General features: G+C 36.0%; 1 pseudogene across 1 annotated transcript in view; it reads right to left on the bottom strand.

Annotated features, from left to right (window-relative positions):
• Positions 1-3298: 3298 nt before the first annotated feature.
• LOC307057951 (guanine nucleotide-binding protein G(t) subunit alpha-3-like) overlaps positions 3299-15068 on the bottom strand; it is a 59342-nt pseudogene continuing 47572 nt past the window's right edge. The window contains exons 6-9 of the transcript in view: positions 14455-14595; positions 5568-5696; positions 5223-5376; positions 3299-3482 (exon numbers count right to left, since the gene is read on the bottom strand). The product of the transcript in view is annotated as a guanine nucleotide-binding protein G(t) subunit alpha-3-like (transcript). The remainder of the gene's footprint in view (positions 3483-5222; positions 5377-5567; positions 5697-14454; positions 14596-15068) is intronic.

Here is a 15068-nt window from a genome sequence, read left to right as displayed (position 1 = left end):
GCAAGGCTTCAGTTCTGTGCAGCACTCCAATCCTTGAGGGCAGAGGATTAGGCCCAGGGGCCCAACAGGCTCCCTGATGCCTATGTGGACAAGGCAAGCACTGGCCCTGTTCCCTTCCGTTCCTTCATGCCCCTCCCCCACCATCTCCCCCATCGCTGCCGCTGGACCACTGACCGTGGATGGGTCCCGCTGGGTGTAGGAACTCCTCCTCTCCCCCAGCCGCCCCTCAGGGGTTCTGGTCCTGGAGGTCCGGCCTTTACTTTTGCTCCCCCTTCCCTCCCTCCCACTCCTTCAGGACCTGCTGGCTGGAGGGGGCCTAGGTGGGCAGAGGGTCAGGCCTGGGATCTCAACAAGTTCCTGGGGGTCCAAGTGGGCAGGGGAAACCTGGCCATGCTCCCGTTTGATCCTCTGCCCTCCCAATGGTCCCCCCACCATCCCCCTTTGGGGGTGGGATCCCTCCCCCTCCCCCTCCCCCTCCCCCAGCTGCCCGTCAGGGGCACCAGTCCCGTCCCACCTCCACTTCTCCTCCCCCCTCACTCCCCACGCCCCATGTCCTATCCGGTCACTGGGGGCCTCTCCCATCCCCTCAGGCGCTCTAGTTGTGAGGAGACGCACATTCTGCGTCCTCCTAGTACGCCATCTTGACTCCACCCCCAGAAACAGATGCTTTGATTCTAACCAGCTTTAACATTTCTGGTCTCAGGGTGAGTTTCTTCCAGCTGAAGTGTATCTTCCCATATTTCCCATTTTGCTGCTTTCTTTAATTAGCCCAAAATGCTGTGTATCCACTCCAACCCCCTTTTTTATGAAAAAATTTAAAAAGTAAAATCAGAAATAGACTCAATTTTTAAGGAGTACAATCATTAAAGAAATAATGGAAACATTTATTTTATATTTTCCAACTAAAAATTTCTATTAAAGTTGTCATTTAGCATAGCAACTATTTTTGATTGTGAAGAAAGTTTTTTAAAGTTCAGTTCTAGGATTGGAAGGAACTGAACAGGTTTTCTTTTTTTTTTTTTTTTTTAAATTTATTTATTTATTTTTAGGGCTGTGTTGGGTCTTCATTTCCGTGCGAGGGCTTTCTCTATTTGTGGCAAGTGGGGGCCACTCCTCATCGCGGTGCACGGGCCTCTCACTATCGCGGCCTCTCTTGTTGCGGAGCACAGGCTCCAGACGCGCAGGCTCAGTAGTTGTGGCTCACGGGCCTAGTCGCTCCGTGGCATGTGGGATCTTCCCAGACAAGGGCTCGAACCCATGTCCCCTGCATTAGCAGGCGGACTCTCAACCACTGCGCCACCAGGGAAGCCCCAGGTTTTCTTTTTATAAATAATCCAAACTGACCTCTAATTTTAGTTTGGTAATTTAACATTGTTTAAAGTTCTCAGAGAACAATATTCATAAATACATACTGATGCTTGTTAATTTTTGCAAAGATTGAAATGAGTTATGTATTTTTAGAAGATCATTTCTGACCTCACCCTTTCTACCTATGTTATCTAAAAGAGGAACCCTAAAGGTAAGTCAGAGCCAAAATCTAAGTTATAATAGTAGTATTTCAAAAAATATTATTTTCTTGTACATTCTTTTCACACTGTTAGAGGAAAACAGATTAAAGTAAAGCAGGAGAACAAAAAACAATGGATGAAATGACAAAATTTCTAATCTTAATTTAAGATCTCAAAGCATTGACTAGCTCCTAGCAAAATGTTGGGTTGTTGTCATATAGATAATGGGTCTTAGCCAGAAAAATTTATTGAATACCTGAACTAAATATTTTCTTGTACACTTTTTGTCTTTGGTATCTTAGGCTCCTTAATAACTTACATTTTGCAAAGAAATTTCAAATTAATTGTTCATACTATAGTAACGTTTTTATTTGACTATATTTGTTAACAACTCCTTGTGTTTTTGAAAATAAAGCCAGAAACACTCTAGTCAAGGTTACTGATCGAATAGTGATCATTCTTGCATGTTTAGAATGGAAATGTGTTACAGAACAGTGAAGTAGTGACACTGAGACAGGGCTACCTATATCTGCCTGAGCTACAGATTCTCAAATTGCTTTATTTATGTTCCTTTCATCTCATCTAGTTACACTAACCTAATTAGCTCTCTTTTCAAAGAAGTTATAGATCTTAAGCACTGATCTCCTATTCTGATCTATATATCACCTTCTGCAAGTGGAGAGGGTAAATGATATCAGACATGCTTAACAAGTATATGTTGTAAATAGTGCACACTTTAAAAAAGAAAAAGTCATCTCTTCTGTTTATAAGTAATGATTTTGTTTGTAAAGCACCAAATTAGCTTTTAAAGAGCAGGCTTTGACCACTAGCATCCGGTGTAACGTTTAGACAGCACAATACACTACTAACAAGAAGTTCAATGTTTCTCTTTGAAAAAAGTCTCCTAATTACTCACTCTTACTTCCTACTTCTTATTCACAAAGCTAAAACACACTAGTGCTAAGACATTGAATTATTTTTTTCTCTTGAGGTCTCGATTTATTGTCCCCAAACCATCAATTACAATAATGTTCCATGCTGCTCTGGAATGAAATGTAGGAAACGAGTACTCCATTGAGGACTTTGTTCAGCCTAAGCAGCCTTACACTGTGTTCTTGACCACACGTGGTCCCCTGTTTTCAGTCAGATTGGTACAAAAATATATCATTGAAATCCTCAATTCTAAAGGTAAATTCAGCATTAACGATTTTTTTCTAAGTAAAAGTAGCAAATAAAAATTGGATGCATTTCTTTTGCATATGTAATTTCCATCAACAGATACATGTATAGTGAACATTGCATTTGCAGGTGGCTGAATAGGAGTATTCAATAAAATGAACACCAGTAAAGCACCACATGTATCATCTTTGAATAGTTTCTACAGTTACAGGCATGGTTACATTATCAACAAAAATGAATGCCTCTCAAAGTCTGGCCAGTGGAAGTAATATGGAATACCTTGCTGTTTTTCCATTGCTCTGTCATTAAAAATAGGCCACAGTGCAGAATTTACTTCCAAGCAAATTCAGTGTCACTGATATGTACAGTTATAGTGTTACCAAAATGTATCAGTTTTCAGAACTGAGGACATCAAAGACACCCCAATCCTCAGTATCTCAGAGAAATCAAAACTGATCCACATGCAGGTGACAATACATTAAAATTTTTGTGTGAAAAATTTCACCTTACAACACTAGTTATACAAGTTAATATCTATTAAAACTAAACACATCACACAGCACCTTTTGTATGTTGAAAAGTGTACATGAGCAAGAAAAAAAAAAGATTGATTAGAAGAGCCCACAGTCTTTCAGATTCTCTTTATTATATCTGTAATGGCATCAAACACGAACTTGACACTTTGAGTATCTGTAGCACAGGTCATGTGGGAATAAATTTCCTTATCTTTTTTTAAATTCAGGTCTAGAAACTGGTTCTTGATGTAGTTCCTTGCATCTTCAAATGTATTTGGACCTTGTTAAAAAAAAAAAAAAAGAAGTAAACTTTAACTGCATTTGAAAAGCACCAAATTATAAGTAATATCAATAAGTTTTAGGATTTTACTTTGTGTGCTATTTGATGTTCTCAGGATTGAAAAATCAAAATGGCAATGGTTAATTATCAGAGGTTTACACAACATCTACTTTGTGCTGGGAACTATGCTTACCTCCCTGGGGGCTTCAGGTGGCTAAAATGTAACCTCTGTGTCAGAAAGCTCACAGTAGAGTAGAAACACTAATATATTTATATAACAAAGTGAGTGAGTAAAAAAGCCTGTATATATGTTAAAGATTATGCATGTAAATGTGTGCATGGGTATTAATATGAACTAAAAGAAGAAAAGAATGGAAATTATAGATGAGTGGACTACATAATGAGGTGTTATTTGAGCTGGACCTTGAGGGTTAGCTAGGAGAGACGAAAAACTGTGTGAATGAAAGCCAAAAAGGCTCTTACTGTATGATTTCAGCTCTTTGACATTCTGGGAAGGGCAAAACTACAGAAACAGTAAAAAAGATGAATGGTTTCAAGGGTTGAGGGCAGCGAAGACATGGAGCACAGGCATTTTTAGGGCAGTGAAACTATTTTGAATAACGCTGTAATGGTGGGTACATTGACATGACTTTGGCATAACCCATTGAACTGTGCAACACAAAGAGTTAACCCTAACCTGAAATACGGACTTCAGTTAATAATGTATCAATATCTGTTCATCAATTGTAGCAAATGTACCACACCCCTTCCAGATGTTTATAATAGGGGAAATTGTGGGAGCTGGCCAAAGAGGGAGTATGTAGAAACTTTTTTCTGTTTATTTTTTTCATAAACTAAAAATTGCTCTAAGAAATAAAGATGATTACTTAAAAGAAAACATACAGCCCTGAATTATGATTCTATATTTAATTGGTAACATTCAGTACAGAAGCATGATTATATTCAATCATATGATAACTATGTAAACATAATGTTTACAAATAAGAAAAATATAAGTACTCATTATAGATGAGCACAAACAGCTACTTTGACACAATTCAACACCCCTGGCACATCTGGGCTACCCACATATCTAACTGGTGAAATTGGGTTTATATTTGTGTTTAAATCATAAATATTTCCATCTTACACAATTTCATTAACAACAGGGCATATAACTATTTACCAAAAAAAAAAAAAAGTCTCCAAAAGAAACACAACCCTTTTAGAGAAACTGACATTTATATTCATTGGCTAAGAGGGTCAGTACTAAAACTCTAGGAGCTAGGAAAATTGGAAAAATAGATGTCACTCTTCTCATTGATTCAAGCTATTCCTCCGGAAACTTAATTCTGACTTTGAGGAGCCACTGAGGTCTAGTACAACATTACAAGGTTTCATTAGGAAATATATTAAAAAAATGCCAATTTGGAATATAATTTACACTCCTATTATAATGTTTAAGATAATGTAGTTTGCAATGCCATTATACATTACACAGAGTAGCAACCCTGGTCTGTCCACCTCCCCTTTATTCATTAGAGCTTTGCTTTAATGCAGGCAGTGTAGAGAGGGTTTCCTCTTTATTTGGAAGATTCTTCCCAGGTTGGATCATATACATGACTCAAAAAAGTATCATAAGCCTCAACCTACTAAATATTACACATCAAAATCCAGATAGAAAAAATGTATCTCTATACAAAATTTTAGTACTATGGAATTAAAAGAAAAGTATCTTACCAGTGTACCCTGGAAAGCAGCTACCAAGATGCACTTTGGTTACTTTTTCTTGAAAGAGATCTTTTTTATTGAGAAACAGGACGATGGAGGTGGTTGCAAAGTGCTTGTGATTACAGATACTGTTGAACAGGTGAAGGCTTTCATGCATTCTGTTCTGTTAGGTATAAAAAATGAAAATGTGTAGGATTGTTGTTTGCAAGATATTAATGGTGGGCATTATGAACAAGGATGTAGAAGTAACATCTGTCTTTGGAAGGTCTTAACTGAGTTGGGAAATGGGGTATTCATATTGGAAAGCACAACTGCTTATTTTTTACCTTGACCGTGTTTTCCTTTTAGACTTACCACTTCTTCATCTTCCACCAAGACCATGTCATAGGCACTGAGTGCAGCACAAAATATAATTCATGTAACTCCTTCAAGTAGTGAATCCATTTCTTTCTCTCAGATCTCTGTCCACCTACATCAAACATTCTTTAAAAAAACAAAAATAACAGAATAAAGAACCATACAAATATCCTCCAAAATTTATATTAAGATGAACATTTGGACTTATAATTGAATGTTCCCATCTGTTTAAAAGGTAGTCTTTCAGTTTTTGCTGATTATAAAGTAAGACTTGTTTGGCCAATTTGCAGCTCAAGGACTAGAGAAAAAGAGAACATTTATTTATTTTTTTGGTATTCATGCAGCCTGGAGCAAAATAATTCACATACTGACTTTGAGCAACTGGAAAATTTACAGCAGTTTAGAGTTTTAGTAAGACATCTATTGGTCTTAGGGATTTTGATCAAAGTCTATGCGTATTCTTAAATATCCAGAGCCCATAAGAAGAGTGGAAGCTACCATAGTTCTGATACTACGATTCTTCCCTCTTCTCTTAGCTCCTCTTACCTCCATTCATTCATTCAATTATCATTTGTGTTCTACATACTAGACACTGTGCTAGGCCTACTGACACAAGGATAAAAGGACATGGTCACTCTGTCCCCTATAAGCTGGGTAACCTTGGGCAAGTTACTTAACCTCTCTGCACCTTAGGTTCCTGATGAATAAATGATAATAACAGTACCTATATTGTGAGGTTGCTTTAATGATTGAGTAAATACAGCATTTGTCTCATAAGTGTTAAAAGCTTACAACATCATTTGAACTCCTTTCTGTAAGGTTCTTGGACTTTTCCTAACATAAAATAAGGGAATTAATTTTTTGTCCATGTTTTCACAATTTATCTATGTGTTCCCTGTGTGTTGTCACTTGCTGCTGTGTATGTGGTTTTTTCCATATACTTTTATATAATTTTATTTATAAATGTTCTTCTTTATGGCTTCTGAATTTTGAAGTGTTACTAAAATTGCCTTTCCCACTTAAAAAAAAAAAAAAAAAGGACTGGTCACTATCTTCAAAGAGCTTGCTGTCTTGTAAAGAGAAAAATACATTATTATAATATTATGTAATATTCTAATATATATGGTAAAATGTGAGCCAGAGGAAGATTTAAATCAGCCTGAGGGACCATGTAACAGTTCCTTTAATATAAATCTAACTTTTTGCTATCTCAGGACTTTTGTGTAGTCCATCTCCTTTCCACGTGACACAGTTCCTTTCTTCCTTCCATAAGGCTGCTTCTTTCTCAGCTTTCAGGTCTTAATGTCAATGTCTCCTTCACAAGTAACCACCTTGAGTGTCCATGTAAATTCTTAACTCTTTTCATTGCCCATTTACTTTCTATTGTATCACTCTCTTTATTTCTTTTATAGTAACTGTCACAATCAGTAAATAAGTGGTTTATTTTTTCACATGTTTAATAGCTATCATCTCCCTAATAGAATAGTAGCCTCATGAGGGCAGGGACCTTATCTATATTAGTGATGACTATATTTCCAGTACCAGGCACTGTGCCTGACACATAATAGACATGCAATAAATACTTGCAAATAAATGAATAGAATCCATGTTAATGGAATGGGGGGAGGAGTTTTACATAAAGTGCATGTACAAGTCATCAAGGAATGAGAGAACGTGGCATGCTTGGGGCAAATAATTATATTTTTGGAAATGGGAAGATTAAGGTAAAAACATTGAGGTATATGGCCTGATACTTATTCATTTATTCAGCAAATATTTATTTATTGAGGATTTATTACATTTCAGGTACCAGAGATGATTCAGTCTTGAGAACCTTGTAAGTGGATGATGGTGGTGTTTATGTGTGTGTGTGTTTGTGTGTGGGTGTGTGAATACACTTAGGATATCAGTGTCTGATAGGAAGTGTAGAAGGTGGGTTGTAATTTGAAATGGAGTGATCAGAAACTGCTAGAAGATGATAGATGTGTAAAAAGAAAAGAGACAGCAAAAGGAAAAGTTTTGAGCAGGCAGGAGGAAGCCTGAGGTGTTAGGCCAGAAATAGATTTACTGTGTCTTTTACATTACATGAGAAGATTAGTTTTTATATTGTAGTCAATGGGGATCTATAGGAGATTTGGGGGTAGGGAATTAACATTTGTTTGTTTTTGTTTGCTTATTGTTATGGTAAGTCACTTTGATCTGAGTTCAGAAGATAGATTTGATGAGGAAGAGACCACAGGCAAAGGAAAAAGTATGGGGCTTTCATAATAGCTTAATCCTAAGATATTAAGTACCAGGGAGCATCCTAGCTGTACAGAGATTTCAAAGGTAATAACTATATTGGGGTATTAAATGTCAACCAGCTGATTTACTGAAGATAATCAAAAGTACAGCACACTGTAGTGCTAGTACTTTACCTTTCACATAACCAAGTGGAGAACAGATATATAGAACTAAAATTCCTCAAAAATATATATGTACCAATGCAAAATCACTCCATTTCATAGTAGATTGAAAGAGCAGTTGCTTACAATATTGAAGACAACCTTGAGGAATTCAATCGCTATGTGGTTGGGAAATTTAAATTCAGTGACAATGAAGACTATTATAAGTGCTGCTAATTACCAAATCCTCTGCAGTTTCAGACTTGTGATAAAAGTGGAGGAAAGGGACGGTATTGACTTTAGGTTATATTATGTTAAAATTAGCCAACAAATTTAATTTTTAAAATTCAGTAAGCATTCTTTTGGAAGCAAGGATAATAAATATGCATTCAGACTTTTAAACTTTTAGCCAACAATGATTTAAACTTCACCATAAACTTAGAAGATAGGTACAATTATTATTCCTGTTTTTTCATGAGCCCTTTAAGCAACTTGCCCGAGGTTTATTCATTCAACTGATCCTTGAGGCTGCTGTGTACCAGGCGCCGTGATAGGTTCTTCGTGTGTGATAGTGACGCTGTGAATGTTGTTAAGCTTTGTTGTGAAGCTCGTTAAGTCTACTTAATTTGACTAGAGGTGTCTAACTAGTACTACATAGTGTCTACTGTTAGCTCTCAAACCCTCACCAAGTAGATTGGAATTATCTTTGTTGGGGAGTCTTCTTTCCCCAGGTCAGACAGTAATTCTTTGTGTTATCGAACAGGTGACTGGGCAAAATTTTAAAACTTTCCCCTTCCCAGTGGTTTTGTTGCATTCTTTAAATGGACCATCTGGCTATCTCCTGAGTTTGACAATTCAGCTTCTCTGTAGCCTGCTGTGGATAGTAACACCTATGTGTAAGAGATAGCTATTCTCCTCTTCAGTCAAATATACACAGTTGGTAAGGGGTATAAGTTATGTAATATGACCTTTAGCCCACTGTTCTCTCAACACATCTTACAGCCTCTAATAAACATGTTTAAATATGCTTAGCTCTCTCCCAAGGAAGGGAGGACAAAGATTACTCAGTCTTCGGGTTTTATTCATGTTGGTAAAATGGCTTCTGAAAGTCTACCTTAGATTGCATGCTAATAATCCTCTCATATTCTAGGTCCAGGGAGCACTGACCGTTTCTCTAAGTGTCATCTGCTATTATTGAACTGAAATGCTCATTACCAAATCAGACCAGTGGCTGGAGTTTTGCTTTTATATTGATTCTCCTGGATATTACGTTAGCTCTAAGAAAGGGTACATTTTTGTCTTGCTGCTGTTGTAGTAATTTGTTTTTTACACTCTCTTTTCATGTATAGCTCTTCATCTAAATTTTCATTTGGGGCTTATTTTAGAGGTGTAAGGCATTATAACCACTGAAAAAATGTGGAGATGCCCAAAGTGGAGCATGGAAGAAATGTAAATATACACTCCATCATAACTATTCTGAGAAAAACAGTAATAGAAATCAGAGGAAAACCTGTATACTTGCTGACTGAATATCTGGATTGGTCAAATCTACTGGGATAATTAATGAGGTGAATGGATATGTGATATAGCTTGAATAACCTTAATTCCCTGGACAGTAAAGATAACTAGAGCTTTAGAGACTTTAAATGGAACTTGGAATTCTCATTTTGGAAAGGTTTTATTTATTTGTTTACTTATGTATGTATGTATGTATGTATGTAATACATGTTTCCTTAAGTCTGATATTTAAGTAAGGAATCTTAAATAGTAAAGAAAACGGGTTTAAATGCCTGAAATGTACGACGTAACTAAAAATTCACAGGCTAGGCTTTTAAGCGACAAGTGAACATCAATTACTTGTTAAACTGCCCATGATATTAATATATTGCAAGCCATCAGAGTTTTATGGCTTTATATTAAACAGTTGACTAAACAGTTGAGTTTTATAGTCCATTTTAAACAGTTGGGAAAGTTATTGAGTTTTATTAGTTTATGTTAAACAGTTGGCTAAATATTTGGCCACACAAGATTATTTACATTTCATATCAGAATAGACTATTATGGAATAATATGCCCTTTATAGTGTTTGCAAACTCATTGAATAGTCTAGGATAGCTAAAAATGAATAATGTTACTGCAGCTAATTTATTTGTGAGATGTCTTTGCTCATCCTATAAGCATGTGACTCTCTTGGAAAAATAACAATTTCTGACATCATTTATATATTTGACCACAGAAAAATAGGATCTAATCTGAGTAGAAATTTATTTTAAACTATTCTGTTGAATGGGATTTATTCAACATATTTGACTATATCAGAAATGGTATAACTTTTTATTTTTTTATTGAAGTATAGTTGACATATAAAATTTTATTATTTCAGGTGTACAGCTCAGTGATTCGACATTTATATGCATTATAAATTGATCAGCACAATAAGTCTAGGTATAAAATCCTAAGGTGGCTACGTATGTCAGGGCCAACAGGTAGGTCTGTGTCACCACTACACAGCCACAGCAAAATGGCTTAACCAAGTCTTTCCCTGGTACCCAGTTCTGAAAATAGATTAGGGCAGATGCTTGCAGATAAAAAGTATATGCACAGAGGTCATTCTAAATCCCTTAATTGCTTGTTATTAAAAACAGAATCAAAAGGATTTACAACCACAGGGAAGCTGGGTCTCTAGACTCCCATAATTGTTAATACCATCATATATTTCCTACTAAATGTGTGTGTGTAACTTAAAATGCCCACTAGATAATTCTCTGATTATTGAATAATATAATTTTTAAAGTCATTAAAGTAAATTCTATCATGAGAATAAATTAGACATCATCTTATATAGCTTATAATTTTGGTAACATTTACCATGAACATACCTGAAACAAAGGTATGGTTATACATGAGTTACTGCTCTGTGAGATCTAATAGAGAATAACAAAACTAACAAAGCTAAGTTGGGATATAGCTGCTGGGTAGACAACCAGACTCACTGCTAAGCTGTCTCATACTCCCACAGAAATGAACATAGTGCACATGATTCATCTTTAAATTCAGAACAATTATAATTTATTTCATATCATGGATCCACTAAACACTGTTGCAAATAGTTATGTAACAGGTACAAAATCTAAAGCTCAATGTTGTAATGGTTGCTGACCTCTTTTCCCTAGCTTCCATATAGTTTTATGTCCTTTCAGTTCTATTTTTTAATCATAAAGCAATTAGGAAGAAAGGACTTCTCTATAACTGATAAATCCTTGTAAATATGTAAGTTCTTTGCCCTGCAGAATTATTTTTTAGCAATAAAAGGGCTCACATTTGCATTGCATTTTCTGTTTACTTAGTAACTTCTGTAAAGAGAATGAATTTTACCAGTTTGAAAGTTGGAGTTCTGGTTTGATAAGAGCTCTAAGGAAATTTGCATTAAGTTAGGTGATACATGAGGATGATACAGTACTTTGATAGAGAGAATTTTTTCATTTTGATATTCCTGTTTAAAATTCTACAGTTCTTGAATTTAATATGTAAATTAAGTCTTTAGTTTTAAATAGTCTTAGGATGATTTATGCTATGTGTATACAAATCAATGCTAATGTGAGTACCTGGGCACTTACTGAAACGAAGTTGGAAGGTACCTTATTTTTTTACAATTCCTATTTTGAAATACTATGAAATGTTACACTGCAAAAGCCTATGTGCTTTAGGATAATCTTATTTAGCACTTGAAAAAAAGTGATTTAGCTGTGAGAATTTATTAAGGGATTAATATATCTCAATTGCTGTGACTAAATTTAAAAATGTGTTTAAATGATTAAAATAGTTGCTTAAAAGTATGTATAGCTGTGTTTTTTATGTTTCATAGTAAAATTTAAGTATTTTCAAAATTTTATTGTTTAAATATTTGTTCTTAGAGAAATTCTCCACATTCTCTTCCTCATAGGCAGTGCCTTTAATAACACACCCTCTTAAGCCAGAGAGAAAGCAAAACCTATTAAGAAAACAAAAGAGCTCAAAACCTGTTTTAGTGGGTGCGAAAGAGAGAATAGTTGCATAGTATAGAAAATGTTATGTCAAAATAAGTCTTAACTGAACTTCACAATCCAATTCACAAGCATCTTACATTTTAGCATCAATACTGTAATAGAGAATTAGCAAGCCCTTTCACATTCCTTCATAAGGGCCGGTGATATATGAAAGTAGAATAGATCACTTATACAACTTAAAATGGTTTACAAAATCAACCAAAGAATTATAAAAGGACAGAAAAATGATGATACACCAATGAAAGTCTAGCATCCTAATGCAAATGCTGTATAATATTCAAAAAATTATTTTAAAAAATGTGTGAATATGATACTACTTGGTACTGAGTGAACTTGATGTTTCAGGAAATGAACGTGATTTTCTGAGGTTTTGTGTGTTCATTGGCAATTGTCGCATCTAGCCTCATTTTAGAAACACAACTGGTGAAGTACCACAGAGCCCTGACAACTGAAAGATACACCTCCCCAATAGACTGTCATTTTATTTCCCCTTCCCTCTTCTCTTTGAAGGGAATTGTGAATGACCAACAACACTGGAGGAAGCACTTACTGTACAGGAAAAGAATAGTTTCCAGCCCAATTTACCTTATAGCCCATCAGTGATAAGCAGTGTAAGAAATGTGATATTTGAAGTTAGGAAGATATGCATTTTAATCACATTTCTAGCACTTCTGTGTATGATCTTGGGGAAACCTTTTACTTTGTTTTAGCCTCCATTTCTCGATCCAGGGTCAGAGCATTTTAGGCAAGGAGAACAGTAAGTGTGAAGACTCTAAGGCTTGGAATGTTCAAGGAACAGATATATTAAAAAGATAATTCATGCTAGTGACTGTTTCTGACAAAATACTAAATTGGTTGATGTTGTAGAGAATGACCAGGATTGGGTCATTCTGGGTGTTCAGTGTGCGGCATTAAGTGTTAAAATTGGCTTATTATGATCCAGACAGTCTAGGATCCAGAAAATTCCATTAGCTTACGTAAGGTAAGCGAACACCAAGTTATAACTCTGTGCTGGTACTTCATTTCAAATAATCTTCACAACAACCTCATGAGGCAAGTAAAGAAAAAGTAGCTTTATTCCTCAAAAACTGCTGCTAATTAATGGAGAACCTGGGATTGGGACCTTGGTAGGATTAGCCCCAAGGCCTACACTCAGCTTCTAGTCTGTGTTTCAGTGAGAAATTTGGAGAGGAGAAAGGAGAGTAAGAGAGAAAAGTGAGTGTGCCACAAATGCATGGACAGGCTTAGGAGGGGCAGAGAGGAGGAATTGGACTTGGGTTCTCAAAGGAAAACTCTGAAAACTGGACCAAAGATCAGGAGTCTGGAGAAAGTAGTTGCTAAAGAGGAACTATACCACAGTGATGACAAGCCCGAAGACAAACAGCTTACATTTGCCAAGAGAGATGTCCGTCCCGGTCTTTGCAGTTCCTTTATCCTGGTTTGATCATTGGTTCATCTTTCAGAAAATTAACTATTTGTGGGCCTGAAAATACGGGGTAAATTTTGAAGGGCTTTCTTCCATATTAACTTGAAAGTATCCTGGCCATCCATGTAATAACTATTCTAATGAGATATTATGTGTCAGTAGTTTTAATACTTAAAAAATATTAAACTTTGATCCCACTGAAACAAATTTTCCTCATAAATGGATACAAGTCATGTCACATTTTTTTTTCATTTTTTATACTTTTTAAAAATATTGCCATTATCGCATACATGAATGACTGAACTATGTTTTTACTGACGTTTTTTCATTACCAAGGGGTACATCTAGGACATGGTTTTAATGTTGAATACTCCACCTCATCCGCAATCATAGGGAGAAGTACTTAAGTGTCAAGGGACATTTTCTAACACTATGGTATGGATTTCTCTTTCTCGGTATAGTAAATGAGTAATTTTACAATAGAATTTCTAGGAGTGTCTTGATAATGCAACAGCAATGAAAATAATGGACTCATTTTTATACACAAACCATGCTTATTAAATAGGCCTTGTTATTCCAGTAAATAGCGTCACATTCAAATAATTCTCAATTATTTTCATTTTTTTTAAACTAAGAAAACAAATTAAGAATATTTCAAGCAAATGGGAGCGTAGGAAGGCACAGGAAATACGATCCCTGGCACATGTTGGTTAAAAGGTATTTAAATATATTTCCTTTTTTTTTTTTTTTTTTTTCAAAGTAGGATATCAGTTTCAACTCTGAGGAAAATAAAATCTAGCTCCCACCTACTCAAGACAGAGGCATTTTTACTGGAGGGAAAGGATGAGGCTCAGGATGAGGGTTGGCATGTAGAGCTACAGGAGGGCAATGAAAGACAGTGGTACTGAAAGTACCTGAGGCCTAGTGAGCATGCCCAAGGACTCACTGCACTTGACCATGGGTTAGAGCTCTTCTCCATGAAGAAATATTGTGTCTGATGCATATTTCTGTTGAGAGTTCAAAAAGACATTGGATCATTCCTGAAATGCAAGTCTTTAAAGGAGAATTGAGTTTCAGTGATTCTAGTTGTTTTCACTCGAGAATGTAGAACATCTTGCTCATTTGGGACGTAGCCAGGAGCTGCTATTCTGTCCAAATTGTTCAGGTAGCTAATAAGAAAAACAAACAAAATAGCATATATAATTTTAACTTTGTACTAGAAGATATCAGTATTGAGTACAAATGAATGTTTAGTTTAGAGTCCATTACAATTATTAAACTCCACACTGGTGCTTTTCACACTCTGCTCCCAGAATTACAAGAACATGGCGGCTGGGATGTTGCAGAGCACTGAGTGTGACACACAGCTGACCTGTGGGACCTTTGTTTAAAGGCAACTGGATGAATGCTGCCTTAGCTTGTATTTTATAAGGATGATGTGATGGCTTCACTGGCGTCTGAATAGACATTGGAGAAGAAAGCTCTCCTTATAGGACTTAGATCTTCCCCCAAAATGCTACCTTGTAATGATGGTCACTAGACTAGTCTCAAAAGGCTGTTGTTTGTATGTAGGCACTTCAAAGTTTAAGAGAGAGACTGGTTTTAATATCATAATTTGATGGTGGTTGTGTTGTTTCTCCTG

This window comes from Hyperoodon ampullatus, assembly GCF_949752795.1.
Source record: "Hyperoodon ampullatus genome assembly, chromosome: 9".
NCBI classification, from domain to species: Eukaryota; Metazoa; Chordata; class Mammalia; order Artiodactyla; family Ziphiidae; genus Hyperoodon; species Hyperoodon ampullatus.
The sequence above is the reverse complement of the archived record's forward strand: the minus strand, read 5'-3'. Positions and strand labels throughout refer to the sequence as shown.